Source organism: Mustela lutreola, chromosome 1 (genome assembly GCF_030435805.1).
Source record: "Mustela lutreola isolate mMusLut2 chromosome 1, mMusLut2.pri, whole genome shotgun sequence".
Classification (NCBI taxonomy): Eukaryota; Metazoa; Chordata; class Mammalia; order Carnivora; family Mustelidae; genus Mustela; species Mustela lutreola.
Window position 1 is genome coordinate 230,155,704 of NC_081290.1, and position 19,873 is coordinate 230,175,576.

A 19,873-nucleotide genomic window follows, 5' to 3' on the forward strand; every position below is an offset into this window, starting at 1 on the left:
ATTTTTAGGGGCGCCTGGGTGGCTCAGTTGGCTCAGGTCATGGTCTCAGCCTCCTGGAATTGAGCCCTGCATCGGGCTCTCTGCTCAGCAGGGAGCCTGCTTCCTCCTCTCTCTTGCCTGCCTCTCTGCCTACTTGTGATCTCTGTCTGTCAAATAAATAAATAAATAAATAAAAGCTTTTTAAAAAAAATTATTTTTCCTAAGTCAATTGGAGAAAGACAACTATGATATGATCTCCCTGATATGAGGAAGTAGAGATGCAACGTGGGGAGTTTGGGGGGTAGGAAAATAATAAATGAAACAAGATGGGATCGAGTAGGAGACAAACCATAAGAGACTCTTAATCTCACAAAACAAACTGAGGGTTGCTGGGGTGTGGGGGTCGGGAGAGGGTGATGGGGTTAAGGACATTGGGGAGGATATGTGCTATGGTGAGTGCTGTGAAGTGTGTAAACCTGGCGATTCACAGACCTGTACCCCTGGGGCTAATAATACATTATATGTTTATAACAAAATTTTAAAATTTTTAAAAATTATTTTTCCTTACATTTTGAAAAATTCAAACATACAGAAAAGTTGAAAGAATTGTATATATGCATCACCAAGGTGCTCCAATTAACATTTTTGCCATAATTGCCTTATCATATATCTATCCGTCTGTCTATTCACCCAAGGGTGAATCTTTTGATGCATTTCAAAGTAAGGGGCAGACATCAGCACACTTCACTCTGAAACATCTCAACAACAGTTTTATTGAGAAATAATTGCCATACATCACTGTATAAGTTTAACGCATACAGAATGATGGTTTGATTTATAAATATTGTGAAATGATGACCACAATAGTTTCAGCTAACACCTATCATGTCATATAGATACAATAAAAAAGAAAAGGGGAAAAAAAAGCTTTTCTGAACAGTTTTATTTTAAATTTGAATAGTTGGCCTACATTTAAAAATCAGGAATTTTTGTTATAAAACTATTTTAAGCTTCTCTTAAAAATGTAGAAAGACCTATCAAAATACCAAGCCCATGTTTCCTCATGGCAGCATTCTCCTTCCCTGTTAGATAGCAAAGGGCTTTCCAGTGTGCCAGAGTCCCTGGTGGTTTCACTCATTTACTGTCTGGCCCTAAAAGCTATTTGAGCTTTTCCCCAACAGTAAAAAGATTCTGATGCAAAGATCTGTCCTATAATCATGGAATTACCAGAGTTCTGGGGGGGGAGCAGAACAGAGGGACCAGGGAAGATGAAAAGACATGGATGGACTGGGATGCCTGAGTGGTTCAGTCACTTGAGCGTCTGCCTTTGGCTCGGGTCATGATCCCAGTCAGGCTCTCTGCTCAGCGGGGAGCATGCTTCTTCTTCTCCCTCTGCCCCTCTGCCTGCTTGTGCTTGTTCTCTCTCTCTCTCTCAAATAAATAAATAAATAAAATCTTAATTAAAAAAAAGAAGTGGGTGGACCAAAGAGAGAGTAGGCTATGGACCTATGTATTTTGGTGATGGATTGAAGTTGAGGCAGAATTGAGAAGGATACTCCAGTTTCTTTCTTCTTTTTTTTTTAATTAATTAATTAATTAATTTGACAGAGAGAGAGAGAAAACAAACAGGGGGAGCAGCATAGGGAGAGTAAGAGCAGGCTCTCCACTGAGCAGAGAGCCTGATGCAGGGGTTGACCTGAACCAGAGGCAGATGCTTAACCAACTGAGCCACCCAGGTACCCCAATACCCCAGTTTCTGACTCCAGCGGTGGGCACTTGGTAACAGCCCTCACTGAGATGAGGAACCCAGGATTTGGTTTTTCTTCCATGTATTCTCTCCCTATGCTCTTCACTCCATTCCTCATCCAGCTCCGTGCTCCATTAATTCAGTGGTGCCAGGCTGATCAAGTATTCACCCTAGTGAATCTGACTTCTCTATGCCCTCATTAGGGATGTGGGTGCTGTGGGAGAGCAGTAGCCTTGTATGCTGGGGTCAGCATATTTCCTCATTCGGGTATGCCCCTCATTCTCCCACAGTTCCTGTTCTGATCTTTGCCAAATCAGAATCTCTTCCTCACTCTCAACAATGAACTTGCCTACTAAGCTTTTGCCACCGGGTATATTTGTGTAATCTACCTGGGCATAGAACCAGGCAAGAACTGCCTCTCACCCATCCTATAATTCTGTGTGTTCTTGGCCACCCCTTCCTGCTTAGGAAAGAGACTCTTCTTGCCCAAGGTCAACCTCCCCCGTGCATTTTGGTTCAAGTTCAGTTCTCTTCTTTGGAGACCTTGCTCTTGCAGTCATACCTTCTCTTTCCTGTGATACTGTTCTTTGTTCCTGTCATACCTTCTCTTTCCTGTGATACTGTTCCTTCCCAGTGCTGGATATGTCACTTCCTCTTTGTTGCTCCCATAACCATAACACCTCATCTCACTGGGTTGGAATGGCCTGCTTGTGTGCCCCACTAGACCACCAAGACCAAACTTGTCTCCGTTCATTATATCTAGAGCCTAGGATATGGCCTGGCTCAAACTCAGCGTCAGTAAAAGTTTGATGAGTAAATAAATCAACACATGGATTCTGGTTTTAGATCATTTCCTAGTAGCATCATTCATATGATTTGCTTGCAAATGCCATTTCTAAACCAAGCTCTGGAGACTCCAAGGTGAGCATCAGACCATGGCAGGTAAATCCTGCTGGAGGCTCCGTGGCTGCCCATCCGCTGCCCTTCCCCAGTGACCCTAGGAGGCTGCCCACCTGGGTATTGCCTTCTGGTTCTAGAAGGAAGCACACAAAGGAAGCCTTTGTCTTTATCCTGATGCCTTAAATTTTATCTAAGACTGCTGAAAGAAGATACTGTATTACTCAAAATGACACCATAAAAATAATAGTGGTCACAATACATTGAACTCTAATCCAAGCAGGGACTGTAAGAGTGACTTCATCTCTCCCTTGGTACCTGAAGTGTAGACAAGGCTTACTGTGTTGAGCCCAGGGTGCCACAGAAGTGGCCTCAGAAGCGGGAAGAGGGAGCCGTGTGTGTGTGTGTGTGTGTGTGTGTGTGTGTGTGTTTGTGAAAGCAGACTCTTAATCTACTTAATCAGGCCATGCCTGGGCTCTGTGAGTGCCACACGGGTGCTGCCCTGAAATTCCTGAAAACGGAAGGTGAGATTTGCCCTGGTTGCATGGTTTTGAAGACAGTTTAGTCACTTGAAGACCAGAACACTGAAATCTCACAGAAAGCTTTGAACTTACCCGGCTCCCACTGGAGGAGTCGAGCAAGAAAAAAGTGCAAGCGGGAGTACCTGGGTGGCTCAGCTGGTTGGGCAGCCAACTCTTGGTTTTGGCTGTGGTTGAGGGATCCAGCACGCCCTCCGGCTCCAGGCTGGGAGGCAGTCAGGAGAATCTCTCTCTGCCCCGCCTGCTCACACCTATGCGCACTCTCCTCTCCCAAATGAATAAACAAAATCTTTTAAAAAACAAATAAATAAAAGTGTGTGTGTGAGTGTGTGTGTGTGTGTGTGTGTAGGGGTGCCTACCCCCTGCTCCATGAGCACATCCTCCAAATGAGATGGACTGAGGGAATCTCCACCCTCGCAGATGGTCTCACCCCTCAGGGGGCAAACAGCTAGGTGGGCTCCGTGTTCAAAGATTCATGTTTTTTTCTACACGACCCCCAAATAAGCTTATAACTCCATCTAGTGTTTGCCCAAAGAACTGGCGATCCTTGCAGGCCTGGAGGAAAAGCTGAATTCACCCAGAGAAGGTACACCCATCTCCACTAGGGCACTTCCTGAGGGATCATGTAGGGGGAAGGGGGCGGGGACAGTGACCATATTTAGTTATCACTCCCTTTAGATTCTAAGGCCCCACAATAGGACGTGATGATGCTGTCACATTCTCGGTCAAATTCAACAGTGACTCACTCTGGGCCTGGAATTGAGTCTCTGGATATGAACAGAAGAATACTGTAGAAAAAAATCTCAAAATAGGGGCACCTGGATGGTTCAGTTGTTAAGCGTCTGCCTTCAGCTCAGGTCATGATCTCAGGGATCAAGCCCCATATGGGGCTCCTTGCTCCGCGGGAAGCCTGCTTTCCCTCTCCTGTCCGCCCCCCCCCCCCCAACTTGTGTTCCTACTCTCACTGTCTTCCTCTGTCAAATAAATAAATAAAATCTAAAAAAATTTTGTTTAATCTCAAAAAATTTTTTTTGCTGCTTTGGCATCACTACTAAATCTGATACCCCCCCTTACAATACCTATCAGATCTGGTGTATGACGGAAGGTTGTAAGAAAACCTCAGACTGAGCGGGGGAGGGGGGGGAAGGGGTATGAATTGAACTTCTTTGGGGAGGGCAGCTTGATGGTACCTGCTGTCACTTAAGATGTGGATTTCCCAGCAAATACACTCCTTTTTATCTCCTCCAGAAAAACACCTACACCAATGTACAAGGATGAAAGGGCAGGAATGCTCATGATAGCTGTATTACTAATAATGAAAAAAACACATTAGAAACAGCCAAAAGCCATTCAACAGAGAAATGGCCATGGGATATCATGCAGTCATTGAAGAGAATGAGGTGATTCAACATATGAACGTGAAAAGAGTACTGAGAAATACTGCTATGTCAGAAAACCAAGTTGCAGAACAATATGGACTGTGTGATATTTTTGCACAATAAAATAAGACATACATGCATGTAAAAACATAGAAGAATCTATAGCCAAGGGATAGATAAGCTACTTCTGGGAATGGAACAGTATTGAGGGAGGGTTAAGGGGCAACTTACTTGATTGCTTCCCTTATAATAAAAATTTATTCACTACTTGTGAACTTAAAAACAAATTGAAAAGAAAAAGAAATGCAAGGGATCACTTGTGAAACAATGTGAATGTCCCAGCCTCCAGCACCAAACGCCATAACCCTTTCTTCTGAAAGCTGAAGAAAAAGAAAAGTTTATTTTCTTAGATTATAAATCCATACTGTCCCATACAGTAGACACGGACCTCACAGGGCTACCGAGCACTGGACTTGTGACTGGTCAGAGTGGAAAGTGTTGGAAGGATACAATAAACACCAGATTTCAAAGTATTAAAAAAAAAAAAAGAACATTTCCTTAATCAGTTTTATATTGATTACATGTTGAGACAATAACATTTTATGTATATTGAGTTAAAACAGGCTATTAAAATAAGTTCACCTGTTTCTTTTGGTGTTTTTTTTCATGTGGCTGTTAGAAAAACTAGAATCCCATATGTGGCTTCCATTTGTGGTTCTTACATTTCCTCTGGACAGTGCTACTGAAGTCCTTTTGACTGCAGAGATCCATGGTGCCTGACTTCTTGTTTCCTTGGGATTGGGCTCAGAGATCAGCAGAGCATGGTAATCAGTAACTGCTCATGGACTTAATGAACCGAAGATAGCTCACGTGGAGTGTTACATACTGGTCTTGTTTCTCTGTTTGTCTGGGGGCCTTGGGAAACTCAGAGTTAAATTTCATCATGCTCGGTTGAGATCCTAGGACCTCATTCTGTCCCAGATCCACTCCAGACGGGTGGAAGAGACCCATCCAGAGGAATTCAGGATTGTTGCTGCTGTCCTCAGGCCAGGAAAGTCAGACCATCACAACCCATCTTCCACATTCACACGTCCTTCCTCTTCTATGGCCTGTGGGGTCCAGGGAATGAATAGGGGTGAACTCAGTGAGCTCAGTGAGAGCAATCATTTTATTTTGTTCACGTTTTTCTGAACAAACTGCCTGTGTGGTCACTAGAGCCACAGGGGAGGTTGGGGTATGGAGTTAAACCCCTGTCTTTGGGGTCAGTCAAAACACTTTTCACATGGAATGACACTTTGGAGAAATTCCAGGTTTCCTAATCCAGCAAAACTTTCCCAAGCATCTTTTCAGTATAGCATAATGTTTAAGGTCATGGATTGGAGCCAGACAGCCTGGGTACACATCCCTGGTATGGTTATTTTCTAGCTCCATGACCTCCAGCTAGTTAGCTCTGCATAAATTTCCTCATCTGTAAAATGAATGAAAAATAGGGGTGCCTGGGTGGCTCAGTCATTAAGCATCTGCCTTTAGCTCAGGTCATGATCCCAGGGTCCTGAGATCGAACCCCATGTTGGGGTCCCTGCTTGGCGGGAAGCCTGCTCCTCCCTCTCCCACTCCCCTTGTTTGTGTTCCTGCTGTAGCTCTCTCTCTGCCAAATAAATAAATAAAAATCTTTTAAAAAATGAATGAAAATAGTAGTAAACCTACCTCATGGGACAGTTGTGAGATTAAATGAATTAATAGAGGCAAAATGCTTAGCACAGAATAAAGCACCTAAAACATAGTAAGTGCTCAATTAGCTTTAGCTAGTATATGGATCTGCAGCTTTTGCCAAGTCCTGGGGAAACTGATGAATCTAACTGAACCCCTGCTCAAATCTGTAGGTGAGGTGGGGGTTACAGATAATAAGCATCATACCAGATCATGGGGACCTTAGAGTACTGAGGGGGCAGAGTGTTTGAAAGGATGTCACAGAGACCCAGTCCTTGCACTAAGGCTCACAAGACACTCAGGTGTTTGCTGGACCAAGAGACACCTCAGGCAGAATGAATGGGCTGAAGCCTCTGGGGGCAGAAGAAGGACCTCCCCCATGCTGAAAATAGTTTTCTGATTCAAAAAGTAAAATACATTAGTAAAAAACTTGGAAAAGAATCAAGAATATAAAAACAGTGCTCTAGTTAAGCAGTATAAACATATTGGGGCACATTTCCTCAGATCTTTCCTTAGGCGGTGGGATAGATTGTGATGGACAGATGGGCATTTGCAATGTCACACACACGGTGTCCTCATGAAGCACAGGTGCCAAGAAGGATGCTTGTGCCACATCAGGAGGGAATGTAAGCTGGATCGGAGGTGAGGGGGCACTGGGGAAATAATGAAGCCAGCCCCATCGGTTTCATTTTCCAATTCTGCCACTTACCAGCTTTGTGATCTCAGGCAAACCTGCTTAACCTTCCTGAAGCTCAGATTCTTCATCTGGAAAGAGGAGAAACAATCACTGCCCTCATAGGATTTCTGTGATCCCATTAAATGGTAGCTTAAAACACTCAATATAGTTGCCAGCACATGGAAACTGTCTGTTACGTGGGGCAGAGTTGCATTGCTTTTAGCACAGATAACTTGGCATTTAGGTTTGCCTCCATCTTCCATGTTTTTGGGTAAGGGGAGTTCTCTCGCTGAATGCTTCCCAACACTAACAGGTGGGCTCACTCGGCTGATCTTTGTGGAAGACCAGAACACACTAGCACCTTTCTTTTCTTTTTTTAGAGACTTATTTATTTGAGAGAGAAATAGAGAGAGAGAAAGAGAGTCTGTGCTTGCGCAAGTTGGGGAAGAGAGGGAGGGGGCAAAGGGAAAGAATCTCAAAAGGGCTCCACGCTATGAAGGGAGCCAGATGCCGGCTTGATCCCAAGACCCTGAGATCATCACCTGAACTGAAACCGAGAGTTGGGAGCTCAACAAACCAGGCCACCCAGGCGCCCCCACACTGGTACTTTTCTTTCTCACACAATTTGACTACTGGTAAAAGGACCATACTACTGTAATATATAGGGTGGAGAAAAAAGTCCCTTAAAGGGAAGGTGTGGAAATAATTGGGCCAAAGACAAGACTACTGAAGCATTAAATTAAAAAACAAAACAAAAGGGGTGCCTGGGTGGCTCAGTGGGTTAGAGCCTCTGCCTTCGGCTCAGGTCATGATCCCGGGGTCCTGGGATCGAGCCCTGCATCGGGCTCTCTGCTCAGCGGGGAGCCTGCTTCCTCCTCTCTCTCTGCCTGCCTCTCTGCCTACTTGTGATCTCTGCCTGTCAAATAAATAAATAAAATATTTAAAAAAAAAAAACTAAACAAAAGAAACCAAAAACTGCTGAAGCAGAAAGATATAGCCATGGGACAGAAAAAAGCCACGAGAGCCTCAACCCATCAGGCTTCCTCTGATGGCCTGGGACCAGTGTCAGGTCTGGAGAGGTGGGGCCCAAGAACAGCTGTAACAGGGACCAGGAAGGACGTGGCGGGCAGGTAAGGAAGGCCGGCTAAACCCTTCCTGAGAGGGTTTACCAAATCCAGTTCAAGAAGGGGAAACACGAAGTACCCAGAGACCCTCTCTAGTCTGACTTCAGAAAGTGGAAATTCCACCATTCCCAAATTGGCTCTCCCAAAGCTTTGCTTACTTTGCCCTCTGGCGGCTACAGTCTGTAACTACATCACTTTGGTAGACCTCTTTCCCACAAAGGAGTGGGGCCGGTTGCTCTTCCCAGCGGGTACTCCTTACCCTTCAACTGATACGCTAACCAAATGGGCATCTTTGGTAGTCAAATTCCAGGGGCTGAGAATGTACGAAAGCACACAGCTTTAGGTGGGCGTGCTCCCCAAACAAGAGGCAGGAGGCTGGCTCCCCCAGATTTGACTAGTGAAACCCACACATCAAAATTTACTGTGACTCCATTTGGAGTGACGGGAGGAAAGGAATGAGATGGTAACAAGCCAGTGCTACCAACAGCCCCATTTCCTGCCCACACCAAGGCTGTGCGAACAGGTGGCTAGTTAGCTTGGAGACAAAGGAGGAAGGCAGGAGCCAGGAGCCGGCTTGTAGCCATCAAGGCTCAGGGGGCAGGAGCCAGGCCTAGGGTATGACACGGCTGGCTGTGAGCAGAGAGGACTCCTTCTATGAGGTGCCTACTCTGGGCTTTTGTAGAGAGAAGCCATTAGAACCTTCTGATCTAGTTCTCCAGACCCTGATCTGACAGGCTCAGGAGCCCTGGAGTTCTGGCAGCAAGTCACCTCCACTTAGCCTTGTACTTTCCCAGAAAGACATGGACATAGCAGCTTCCAGAATGTTGCAGACCTCCACACAGTCATGGAGCATGGGGGAGGAGTCTCAGCAATAGGATTCATCTCCATTGCTAGGGGCCAGCCAGGGAAAGGGGAGGAGGGTCGGGGTGGGGGATGTCAATTAGTCCAGCTGCTTTGGAAAGTTCAGTACCCTCGAGGAACCTGGATTGTACATCCACAAACCTCAACCATTCCACTCCTGAGTGTGCAGCCTAGACCCGGTCTTCAAAATTGTGCGCTCCCATCCTCCCTACAAGAATTTAAAGGATGCGGTTTTCCTTTGTACATTTCGAGTTGCGTAGAACTTTAACATAGGTAGAAGTTTTCACCAGAAGTTGGTATAATTTCCAGCACTCTCATCATGTCAACACCTTAAAATATAGCAGTCATTGTTTTAAATGTATCCATAGGAAGATAAATGCCACAATGATTTGATACCCACAATTATCGACTTTAAAAATACACAAACACAGGGTGCCTGGGTAGCTCACTCGTTAGGCACCTGCCTTCGGCTCGTGTTGTGATCCCGGGGTCCTGGGATGGAGCCCTGCGTTGGGCTCTCTGCTGGGTGGGAAGCCTGCTTCTCCCTCTCCCACTCTCCCGCTTGTGTTCCCTCTCTCACTGTGTCTCTCTCTGTCAAACAAATAAATAAAAAATCTTTAAAACAAAATACACAAACACACTTTTCTCAAACAGCTGCACCTTTTATATTATTTCAGTCTCTCCTTAAACTTACGTTTTTATTGTGCATAACCCCGAGAATGCCTTCATGCCCCCTGACAAATCCAGAGCTCCCTTGGATTGGATCCATGACCCTTCCCACTAACACTCCTTGCCCTCGTTGGCAAGCTGACTTGGGTTTGATTTAGGTGGTTTTCCAGGAAGACCCCATACCAGCTGGGTGTTTTCCTAGCTTAGGGATCTGCTGAAATCCTTCCTTCCCATGACCCCTTGTTTACTCATCAAAAAGGGCCTGCAAAAAAAAAAAAAAAAGAAGAGAAAAAAAAGAAGGGTCTGAACCAAAGTCCTAGCCTGCAGGGTACAAGGTTCTAGCCACAACACTTGTAAAAGACTTCCGCTTATGTAAACAGCAAGCAATTTTATATACTAATAGCTGAACATATTGAGAGCTTATAATGTACCAAGCACTATGCTAAGTACTTTATATACATTATACATTTTTGCCCCATAATTCCCATGATGCAGTTTAACCTGCTTACTATAATATTAACCCATTTTACCAACCAAGGTCTTCTAAGACCAGCCTGGAAATATACCCCCCCTCAAGAAAATTACGTATTAACATCCAGGAATTTAAAGGGTTACACAATATCAATAATTTTCCCCCATCCAGAAGCCACAGTTGGAGAAGAACTTACCTGAGACACCTTAATTGTATTGAGACCCGTAGAAAAGATTGTAACTGGGGAACAGGACATTTCTTAAATTCTTTAGGTAAAGTGACTTTGAATTAAAATCAAGACTAAAATCAAAACAGGATAGTACGTGAATGCGATAAATGGTTTGGGACCACAAGGTATTTCAAGATACCAAGTCCAGTCCCACCTCCAACTATGAAAGGTCATTGAAGAGCAGGACAGCTTGGAAGAGCAGCCAGTAGAGGGCGGCAGAGCACAGCGGACCCAGACAGGTCAAGGGTGGCCTCAGCCTTTGACCGCGTGTCAGATTAACGAGCGCGGTGGTGTGCGCCTCTGCCTGCCCAGTCCTCACCAGACACCTCCACAACTTCTCGTGAAGGGCAAGAGAGGCAGGTGCCTGGAGGAAGGCTATGCACAGCCCTGTCCAGCAGAAATGTAATGTGAGCGCAGACATAATTTCAAGTTTGCTGGTAGCCACTCAGAAGGGAGGAGAAACAGTTGATGTTAATTTTAATATTTAATTTACCCCACCTATCCAAAAATGTTATCACTTCAACATGTAATTCATATGAAAGTTATCGAGATGTTTTGCTTTTTTCATTAAGCCTTTGAAATCCAACATGTATTTTCTATTTGCAGCACTTGTCAATTTCAAAAAGCTGCATTTCAAGGCTTCAATAGCCCCTTGTGACTATAGACATTTAATTTACATCACTGAAGTACCTCTTGCTGGATAAGGGCCTTAGGAGGATTCCAGTAGTCCCAGAGAGGACAGTCCAAGGACCTTACCTGGCTCTGCCCACAGCTTTGACCTAGAACCCCTGCCCCATCCCCCTCCCTCCCCTCACACACCTGCCACAAACATTTTCCCTAGGGCACAGTGGTCTCTCTCTCCTCACCTGTCAGGGGCATTCTTGCTCCTTCCTAAAATGTAAGTTAATGTGTCATGCTCCAAGTTAGGAACCCTCCATGGCTCCCCGTCCCCTCTGGTCTGACATCAGAGCTGTTCAGGCTTGGGGAGGTGTGAGGATTTCGATAGATTTCATTTCAAAAGAGCGCTGTGATTGAGAGGACAACAACTTGATTCTTGATCCAGTTGCCCATTGAGAGAGGCAGATGCTCAGAGAGGAGAACAGGCTCTGGTCTCCTGGAGCCTGGTGCACATATCAGATGGGATGGCCTTGGGCAAATGGCTTAAAGCTCTGTCAGGGTTTCCTCACCTTTCAAACGGGGATAATAAGAATACTTCCCCACTAGGCTAGCTGTGAGGATTCCACGAGAGACTTCTAACAGTGCTTGGCACATAGTAAGAGCTAAATCAGTGTTAACTTCGAGAAAACTCCGTTGGCATGACAGCATTTCAACACTTTTAAACAATTATTTTTTGGCAAAATATTTAAACTTCTGGGAACTCTCTCAGCTGCTGTGCTGCCAGATGGGCCTGGCAATGCTCTGATCAAACCCTTACATGTGGTCCCTGCAAACCGGGACATTATGACGTTACCTCCCGTCCCCTTGGGCTAAATGGATCCCATCAATGCCAGTGGGACCCAAATAAAATTTGTAAACAACACAAAGGCAAAGATTACCAATTAAAATACCTTTAAACACAATTTAGTTCTTTGCTAATACATGGCTAATGCTTTCAAATGCCTGCAAATTTTCAGGTGTTTTTGTTCTTTCCTTTTTTTTTTTTTAAAAGATTTTGTTTATTTATTGGACAGATAGAGATCAGAAGTATGCAGAGAGACAGAGAGGAGGAAGCAGAGTCCCTGCTGAGCAGAGAACCCAATGTGGGGCTCAAACCCAGGACCTTGAGATCATGACCTGAGCCAAAGGTAGAGGCTTAACCTACTGAGCCACCCAGGCACCCCCCTTTCTTTCTTTCTTTTTTTTTTTTTTAACATTCTTTAAGGCATTGAATTTTCACAACAAGTATGAATCAGAGTTTATATTTTGCATATGAAAAGAGAGGTCACAGAGCTAGGAAGTGACAGAAGATTCAAATCCAGATGGTGTGGCCCCAGAGACTGAGCTTAGGCCATCCTTTTTACTTTTCATCAGCAAATTTATTCCTTCTGCACCCCCACCCCCCATGACCTGTCCTGTGTTCCTGGATCTATGTTCCCAGTCGCAGGGTTCAGGCCTCCCGCTGGACACCTGTCACATGACATCACTGTGAGCCATGCTAGAAAGTAGTTCCTCATTCCAGGGTCCAGGCCTGGGGGAGGGAGCAGGACAGGCCAAGGTTTGATTTCTGGCTCTGCTCCTTACATCATGGGTGCCTTAAACAAAAGGCTTACCTCACTGTTCTTGCTAGGTCTCTAGCGCTTTTAGCACTAGGTGTCAAGTTCCTGACATGCAGTTTATGTTTTATAAATCATGGTTTCTTATCATCAGAGACAACGATTATGCTACATTTTTTCTGTGAATTAAAAAATAAGTTTCTTTACAATCAAGAAATGACATAATCAGCAAACTGAGACAGCACACAATTTGGTTACAAACATAAATGCTTTAAACTTGCCCTGTGACCTTACTATTCCATTTCTGGCAAATTATCTACAAATATATTCCTCTAAGTGAAAAACTGCCTATGCACAAGAACATGCATTGTAGCAGAAGAGTGGATTCCCCCAAAGTGTCCAACACTAGGAAACTGTTTCAAGATTTTATTTGTTTATTTGAGAGAGAAAGAGAATAAGCACAAGCAGCAGGGGTGGGGGTGGGGCGCAGGTAGAGGCAGAGGGAGAAGCAGACTCCCTGCTGAGCACGGAGCCCAACACGGGACTGGATCCCAGAACTCCAGGTTGAGGACCCAAGCCCAAAGTAGACGCTTACCGGCTGAGCCACCCAGGCGCCCCCAGCACTATGGGATTGTTTAAATGAGTTGTAATCTATCCATCAGATGGGCTACTATGAAATCATGAACAAGAATGAAATGGCTCTATGTGTAGGGGAATGAATCACTTTCCAGATTAAAAAAGGAAAGAGCCAAGTGCAGAACAGTATGGAAAAATGTTATGTTTTGTGCAGAAACTAGAGAAGAAGGTTATATATGTGAGCAATTACACTTGCACTGAATATCTCTGGAAGGAAATCCCAGACACTGCTTCTGGATGTGGTCTCTGGACAGGAGACTGCAAAGCAGGGCTTCAGACATGGAAAGGAGGTTGGCTTTTCACGAACCACCCTTTCTGAATGTCGTAAGATGTGCATGCATATTGATTAAATTTTTCATTAATTTAAACATAAAGAGGAACACCTGAAGATATCCAATCTCAGTTGTAACATTTTTTCAAGGTGATAAACAAATGGCCAATGGACACATGAAAAGATGCTCAGCATCGTGCATCATCAGAGGAATGCAAATCGAAACCACAACGAGACAAAAGCATCACCTCACACCTGTTAGAATGGCTATTATCAAAAAGACAAGAAATACATGCTGGCAAGGATGTGGAGAAAAGGGAACCACTGCTGGAAATAGATCCAAAGGAAGTGAAGTCACTGTCTCAAGGAGATATCCTTAGCCCATGTTTATTGCAACTTTATTTACAATAGCCAAGCCATGGAACCAACCCAAGTGGTGGCTGATGAATGAATGGATAAGGAAATGTATATACATTTCAACCAAGGGAAGGAAATGCTACCATTTGCAACACGGATCGAACTTGCAGGCATTATACTAAGTGAAGGAGGTCAGAGGGAAAAAATATTGTGTGATCTTAGATCTTTTTTTCTTCTGAAGATTATATTTTTTGCGGCGCCTGGGTGGCTCAGTCAGTTAAGCATCCTGGGATCCCAGGGTCCTGAGATTGAGCCCTGCATTGGGTTTCCTGCTCAGTGGGAAGTCTGCTTCTCCCTCTGTCTCTCCCCCTGCTTGTGCTCTCTCTGTCCAATAAATCAATAAAATCTTTTTAAAAAATAAATATATTATATTTAAGTCATCTCTACACCCAACGTGGGGCTCGAACTCACAACCCCTAGATCTAGAGTCACAAGCTCTACTAAATGAGCCAGCCAGGTGCCCCTAGTGTGTGATCTTATATGTAGGATCTTTAAAAAAAGGAAAAAGAAAGCACCCCGAACTCGTAGAAGTGGAGAGTAGATTGGTGGTTGTCAGAAGCTCAGGGGTGGAGGAAGTGGGTGAAGGTGGCCAAACCCTCAGTTATAAGATGATCACGTTCACCGCGGTGACTGTAGCTAACGATACTGTGTGGCACACTTGCAAATTGCTCAGCACAGATCTTAGAAGTTCTCATCACACACATCCACACTCACAGGGTAGGTAGCTATGTGAGTGATGGATTGTTAACTAACCTTAGAGTGGTGATCACTTCCCAACATATGTGTGTATCAAATCATTACACTGTACACCTTAAATTTACACAGTGTTATATGGTGATTTTATCTCGATAAAACTGAAAAAAATAGGGTGCCTGGGTGGCTCAGGGGGTTAAGCCGCTGCCTTCGTCTCAGGTCATGATCTCAGGGTCCTGGGATCGAGTCCCGCATCGGGCTCTCTGCTCAGCAGGGAGCCTGCTTCCTCCTCTCTCTCTGCCTGCCTCTCTGCCTACTTGTGATCTCTCTCTGTCAAATAAATAAATAAAATCTTAAAAAAAAAAAAAAACTGAAAAAAATAGTTGTAATAAGGGAAGTGCAAAGTAAAACAATGAGATTATACTTTTCACCCATCAGATTGGCCAGCACTTACTTACTTACTTTCTTTCTTCCTTTCTTTCTTTTTCTAAGATTTTATTTATTTATTTGTCAGAGACAGAGAGTGAGTAAAACCAGGGGGAGTGGCAGGCAGGAGAAGCAGGCTCCCCGCTGATCAGAGAGCCCAACATGGAACTCCATCCCAGGACCCTGGGGATCATGACCTGAGACTACGGCAGACGCTTAGACTGAGTCACCCAGGCGCCCCTGGCCAGGATTTTCAAGTCTGGGGTCAAGTGCTGGCTCACACTGACTCTGTCCGATCCTGTTGGTGGCAGAGTTAAAGGACACAGCTACCTCTAAAACAATCTGGCAGTACCTAGTAGGATGTATTTTTCAATGCCAGTTCAAGACCAGAGTCAGAATCAGGTCCCTCCTGATTCTAAGGCTCCGCCTTAGCCCTGCAGGAACAGTTGTCCCCAGAGGCCTTGGGCCCAGACCGGAGGCGCTGGTCCGAGGACACTGGCCTTGCTGTACTCTTCCCCGTGTCTTCTAATACAAGGAGAAGGTTCTCATGCATTATTTAAGGAATGAAAAGTTTAAAAACTGTTAAGTATTTTACAAACATGATTCTCTAGAGACGTGTGGGAAAGGAAAAAGAGAAAAGGAGAGAGGAAGAAATATTTCTATGGCCTGAGGTAACCACCTTGACATTTTACATTTTCCCTTCATTGAATTTTTTGGTGCCTAGATCCGCCTGCGCAGTGCTGAGAGAGAACACGATTTCATATCCTGTTTTTCCCATTAACTTTGTAACTTGGCATTGGTTGTGAGGCAGGACCATGAGTCTCTCTCCACGTCTTTTAATGGTCTGGGGATGTGGGGGCAAGGCGGGTGGTTAGGGGTGGAGGTGGGGCGGGAGTTCTGTGTGCCCTGGGTATGCCTAGGGAGAGGTGCACTTTGGTCTGGATAATTCTTGGTTGTGGGGAACTCTCCTATGCACTGGAGGGTGTTTAACAGCTCCCTGACCTCTGCCCACCAAAGACCAGTAGTACCACCCCTCCAGCTGAGACAACCAAAAATGTCTTCTGACTTTGCCAAATGTCACCTAGGGATATGGCTGCCAGATTTAGCTAACAGAAATAAAGGATTGCCCCACGGAAGCTGGATTCCAGATAAGCAAGAAATAACTTTCTATTATAAGTATATAAGAAAGACACACAGTGTAGGGGACATAGCTACACGGAAAAACTACTTGTTTATCTAGAACTCACACTAAACTGGTGGCATGCATTTGATCAGGCGCCCTGGGGGTGGGGAGGGAGGGATCACCCTCTGCTGAGAGCCCTTGCCTCAGCGCACCAGACAAAACAGGGTCTCCCCCACTGCCCCGGGATTGAAGAGGTGGGGGTCTGCGGGGTGGCCACTGAGCCTGGGAGGGGTCACTGTGAGAGGGGAGCAGATTCAGAACCCAGAAACAGTGGATGAGACTGTCCGGTCATTTACTAAAGTTTACTTATGGAGAGCTCACTGTGTGCAAGGTGCTAGGGAGGCAGCGGGAAACAGGAGGAGCTTGTCCTTGCTCAGGTGGCCACAAATGGAAGGTGCAGGCAGGGAGGACGGTTGGTGCTGTCTGGGAGAGGAAGGGCATCCAAAGGACCAGCTCGAACTGGTCTGGGGGGCAGACGGGTGATCAGTGGGTGGTAAGCCCAACTCTGGATGTAGGTAAAATTCAAGGTGCCTGAGACATCTGGGGTCCAGGGAGTGAGAGGACTGTGGATCTGGGCTCCAGAGAGAAATGTACTCAGAAGCCCTGGGGAAGGATGGCAAGAGTTGGTAGGAGAGAGAGAAGAGGGTGGGGACAGAGCCTGGGAACCTCAGTAAGCAGGGGCAGTGAGGGGGACTTTGAAGAAACAGTCAGAGGCCTAGATAGGGCTTGAGTCTGGAGGGCCAACACAGAAGAGAGGTCCCAGGAGGAAGCGGTGGGCAACCCGTAGCACTGCGGAGAGGGCAGGTGGGCTGGAGGTGGCAGTGGGGTCACCAAGGACACAAGCCAGCACAGTTCTGGGCCTCCATTTCAAGATGAATATTCACAGGCAGAGAAGATTCGGGGAAGGGCCAGGTGTCATTTGGGGAAATGTTTGAATGAACTGGGGAGGCCAGCATGAAAAGGGAGCCTCCAAGGGTCATGGGTGACCCACAGCTGCAGCCACTCAGACTCAGAGTGCCTAGGGTGGCAACACTGGCACCCACTCTGCCCCCTGCTCACTCTACTCCAACCCAGCTGGCCTCCTTACTGCTCTTCAGATATGCCAAATGGGCTCTCACCCCAGGGCCTTTGCACCTGCTCTTCCCTCTGTCTGGAACACTTCCCTAATACATCCTCATCTCCTTCAGGATTTTTTTTTTTAAGATTTTATTTATTTATTTGACAGAAATCACAAGTAGGCAGAGAGGCAGGCAGAGAGAGAGAGAGAGCAGGTTACTCAAATGTTATCTTCCTTGTTAGACCTTCCCTGACAATCAATTTAAAATAGGAGCATCCCTCCCTGCATTACCCTTCCCTTCTATATTTTTATTTTTTATATTTTTATTTGTAATCCCCTTCCCTACTTTATTTTTCCCCATCACACATTTATTACCATCTAATAAAACGTACATTAAAATTTAAAAGTTATTTTGTTTTGGTTTGAATGGATAATATGTTCCCACAGTTTAAGATTCAAAGTTGTGTCCAGCACCACCAGTCCTGCAATGGATAACCTCATGCCTACATTGTACTGTGCAGCAGAACTCTAGGCTACAGTCCCAGAAGGGGGGTTATTGGGTCAAGGGGTAAATGCATTTCTAATTTTATCTTACTTACTTTTTTTTTCCTGCTCTTCCAACTAGAATGTAAAGCCCAGTATCCCCAGTACTTTAAACAAGTTCTGGTGCATAATAGGTGCTCAGTTAGTACATATTGAATGGACTATTCAATATGTATGATGAGGAACCCATTCCTGGAAGCCTGAAGGTATGCTCCTGATGACCCACGTGAACGTCTGCCCCCCTTCCCAACTTCTGGGCTATGAATCCTTAGAGATCCTTGAATACAGTACATGGTCTGCATGGGTCCCACACACCCTTCAGAAATGAAGAGCCTTTTCCTCAGCAGATTTCTAAGGCTGCTTGTTTACTCCCTCTGTTTCCCCTACTTTATCCAGGAAGGCATTTAAAAAATATTTCTACAAAGCAACCTGCATAATTTCCCCTGTAAATTCCCTTCCCTGACTACAGTTTTCTCTTTTCTAATAATTAAAAAAATCACTGAATACTGGAAGAATGATCAGGTGGCAGAGAAAGTGGGCTCATTTTCAGAAATGGAATTCACCCATAGAATGTTTCTGTTGTGCCTGATCTTGCACTGGCAATGAGAATGGACAAGGAGAACATGAAAATCTTGCCTGCCAGCTGGGCTTCATCATTCACAGGCAGATTATATTCAGGAAGTTTCCTTGAGGGTGGGGGCTCAGTGTCTGGGTTATTCAAAATAGACAGCCCCCTCCATGTGCGCGCGGGTGCGCGCGCGCGCGCGCGCGCGCGCGCGCACACACACACACACACACACACTAGCTGGTTAATGTTTAAGCCCCACCTCCAAGAGTGAAGAAATTGACTTGAATAATTCTCCAATTTTTCCTCACCTGTTGAAAAGACCATTTTTTGTTGGTGCTGCTGTAGATCCGTTGGTTGACTGTTGGTCGGTTCGTTGGCTGTTGGTTTCATGTTTCTGGGAGTGTCTGTTATTTGTCTGTGTCAACTGTTTAACTTCAGGAAACTTGGCCATTCTGACTCCAGGAAATCTCCTTTGGACCCCTCAGGGAACACCCAAGTTCCATTAGGACTTTTCCTTTCGGCTCCCAAGTGTTTTAGGATTGGGGAAGGAGAAGAAGTGGGTAAAATATGGAGCCAGACTGACCTGGGTCCAAAACTAGCCCAACCTATTGGTAACTGAGAAGTCTTGGGCAACTGAGATCCAAACTCCCTTCATCTTGTGTTCCAGCCCCACCTATCCCTCCTGCCCTTCCTAGAATCAACAACCTAATAAAGGGGAGGGAAGGGGTAAAGTCCAGCACCCAGGCAGGCTGGGTTGGGCTGGAGGTGCAAGGTTGCAGGATGGCAATCCTCCAGGTCAAGGGAGCAACTTATGACAAAAACTGGGACCCCTGGGTTCATTCCTAGGGGCGTCTTCTGTGGTTACAGCTCCAAAAACCTTTTGGCCCCTAACCTAGACTTTCTGATTTTCTGAGGAGTCCATATATAAATTAGAGCATTGTTTGGTCTCTTTAATTTCCTCTGGCACTCAAGTATCCATAGCATGTTTAATTCGGGGAGCTTTTAATATTAACTTCGGTAAACAGAAAAGTCCAGAAGACTGCTAGACAGTAGACACCTGTCTCACTGTTTATGCTGGAATGAGGAATCCCAAATTTCTACATGGACTGGGTCACCAAGAAAAGGTCCTTTAAAACCTAAAGATAAAGCACCTGGAAATTCTTCTACCTCTAAAGAAACTGAAGATTTGAGAGAGCTTGAGGCAGCATGAACTTGAAGTTAACCCCATGGTTATTTCAGGAGATGATATTGATTAAGACAAAGGATTTGGCCTTAAAGGAAGAACAAAAGAACCCCTGCAGATTTTAGATGGTGATGGATCAGTAGAGAAGGAAATGTCATTTCAGTCCCTTAACTGGTGCTATCCAAAGCGGAGTAACCCATGGGAGGCACAGAAGACACAGCAGCTAAATACAATACACAGACCTTGTTCGGATCCTCATTCAGACAAATCAACTATAAAAGACAAAACTGACTAGATTTTGAGATTGAGCAGACCTTAATAACCACTGAAGCTGAGCGATGGGTACATGCAACTGAATTTGCTATTCCTTCTACCTCTGCATGTGTTTGAATTTTTTCATA

General features: G+C 45.2%; 1 long non-coding RNA gene across 1 annotated transcript; it reads right to left on the minus strand.

Annotated features, from left to right (window-relative positions):
* Positions 1–4,457: 4,457 nt before the first annotated feature.
* On the minus strand, positions 4,458–18,955 carry LOC131840627 (uncharacterized). The gene is made up of 3 exons (XR_009357424.1): positions 18,598–18,955; positions 6,961–7,016; positions 4,458–5,650 (listed from the first exon to the last, which is right to left on the minus strand). It is a non-coding gene; the product is annotated as an uncharacterized LOC131840627 (long non-coding RNA).
* Positions 18,956–19,873: the final 918 nt, after the last annotated feature.